Below are 2,525 nucleotides of genomic sequence, written 5' to 3'. Positions count from 1 at the left end.
ATCAGACAGAGAAAAACAAATACCATATGATTTTACTTACATGTGGAATTTAAGTAACAATATAGCCCTGACTGGTGTAGCTCATTGGGTTTAATGTCATCCTGCAAACCAAAAGTTCACTTGTTAGATTTCTAGTCTGGGCACATGCCTAGGTAGTAGGCCAGGTCCCTGGCTGGGGGCATACAAGAGGTAATAGATCAATGTTTCTCTCACACATCAGTGTTTCTCTCCCTTTCTTTTTCCCTCCCTTCCCCTCTCTCTAAAAAATAAATAAATGAACTCTTTTTAAAAATAAAATAAAGAACGATATTGTCCTGGCTGGGTAGCTCAATTGGTTAGAGCATTGTCCTGATATGCCAAGGTTGTGGATTCAATCTCTGGTCAGGGTACATGCAAGAAGCAACCAATTAATGCATGGGTGGGTGGAACAACAAAATAGATGTCTGTCTGTCTCTCTCTTTCTCGCTTTCTTTCTCTTCCTCTCTCTCTCAAATCAATAAATCAAAAAAACTTGAAATGAACAAACAAAACATAAAGACTCATAGCTACAGAGAACAAACTGATGGTTGCCAGAAGGGAGTAGGGAGGGAGACTGGATGAAAAAGGTCAAGGCATTAAGAAGTACAAACTGGTACCTACAAAATAGTCGTGGGGATGTAAAGTACAGTACAGGGAATAGAGTCAATAGTATTGTACTAAATATGTCTGGTGCCAGGTGGCTACCAGACTCATTGGGGGATCACTTATAAATTATGTAAATCTCTAACCATCATGCTGTACACCTGAAACTAATATAAAATAATATTGAATGTCAACTATAATTGACAAAAAATAAATAAGTAAATGAAATAAAAATTTAAAAATTACAAAGGTCACATAAGTGATTTTGCAAGTTCACTAGTAGGTTAGGACCTATTTCTAAGCCTCAGAGTTGGGATTCACAGGGTTAATAGGAATTATCTCATCAAAGAAGGAAACTTGACTGCACTCAGTGAGAAAGATCTATCTGGAACTGACCCCTACAATCACGATAAACACAGCAAGAGTGGCTTTTCACACATACACAATAAAGGAATTCTGTGGTGCACCAAGGAGAAGTCAACGGGTCATCTGTGATATCATATGGCCCTCTGCTGAAGACACGCAGAGGGATAAGATGCTTAACTACCCTTAGAGTGCTTAACAGCCTCAGGCAAAACTTCGTTTCACTGTTTTTCTCTTTGAAGACCTCACAGAAAGCACTCACGTGTTTTCCTTCTTGAATAAGATCAAACCTCACAGCCTTCTTCATCTATCAGATGGGCAACACTCACGGAAAACAATTCCATTTAATATCCATATTCCAGTAGTCTGGATAATGCCCGGGAACTTAAAGAGGCACATCACACTGCACAGCTTTCTGTCCCAGGGAATCACTTCTCTTCAGGCCTTCCTCCATCTTTGGCTCCAAAGACACTGGCAGTGTGCAAGAGGGCTGTGACTGACTATTATCCATGGTAACTTCATGTAAAATAATGGCACAAAAAGAAAATACCCCCCAAAACTTCAAGGAGTTTTTTCCTAATGATGTGCCTCAAGATTTACTGAAACGTCTGAGTCTCATTCTCACCACATTAAAGTCTGGATTGCAAATGTGTGTAGGTTATATGTTTTGTGATGGGTTTCTGATAGAATTCAGCAATTGGGGAAGAAAAATATTATTATTGATAGATTCTTTGAGGGTAAAGAGGCAGTCCTAGAAAACCGACTTCAACTAAACAGAGAAAGGTAATTTGGTGTGACTCTTCAAATAAAAGGTGCATTTGATTTTGAAAAGTAATCATTGAGACTCACATTTTTGTGTTTAGTAACCACCTTGAATTGGTCTGCCTCAGAGGACAGTATGATTCTGGGCTACCTTAGCATGATTTACAACATTCATAAACTTGGCAACTATATCAGTTTTTTCTAAACCTGGCACCCAATACCATCTGCATGTTAAGTGAAGATTTATGATTTATAAAATTCAACTCATTATGCAAAGGTACATGAATTGTCTTATACATGCAGTCTATAATACCCAAGAGAGATAAGGAGGGCAACTATGTCACAAAATTTATGGCACCTTCTGCTAACACTGAAGTTTTGGAGAAAAACAAGAGAAATAACTGACCCTTTAGAGAAAAATAGGAAAATAGCTCTGGCTAATCATTACAACCCAAATGATGAACCAGCTGTAGCCCATCACTATATCTTACAGTGGCTAACGGTGAAAGTCACTGTAATGACAACACTGAACTATGTCTACATTTTGAATGCACCAGTAATAATAGCAGAACCCAAGTTTGGAAATATCAAGCACTCTGTCAGTTTATTTTTTTCCCCCAGTTTGGTGTCTGAGACCTCTTGCTGAGATTTCTCCTCAAGTAGCCCAGACAGACCCACAGACATGAAGAGAGAATTAATTCAATACCTTGGTGTGCCCAGTGGCTTCCTTCCTTCATGCACCCTCAGAGTGAAGAAAAGGAAATGCTGGTTTAGGTTCT

This window comes from Phyllostomus discolor, chromosome 13 (assembly GCF_004126475.2).
Source record: "Phyllostomus discolor isolate MPI-MPIP mPhyDis1 chromosome 13, mPhyDis1.pri.v3, whole genome shotgun sequence".
In the NCBI taxonomy this organism is placed as follows: Eukaryota; Metazoa; Chordata; class Mammalia; order Chiroptera; family Phyllostomidae; genus Phyllostomus; species Phyllostomus discolor.
This window is presented reverse-complemented; position numbering follows the sequence as displayed.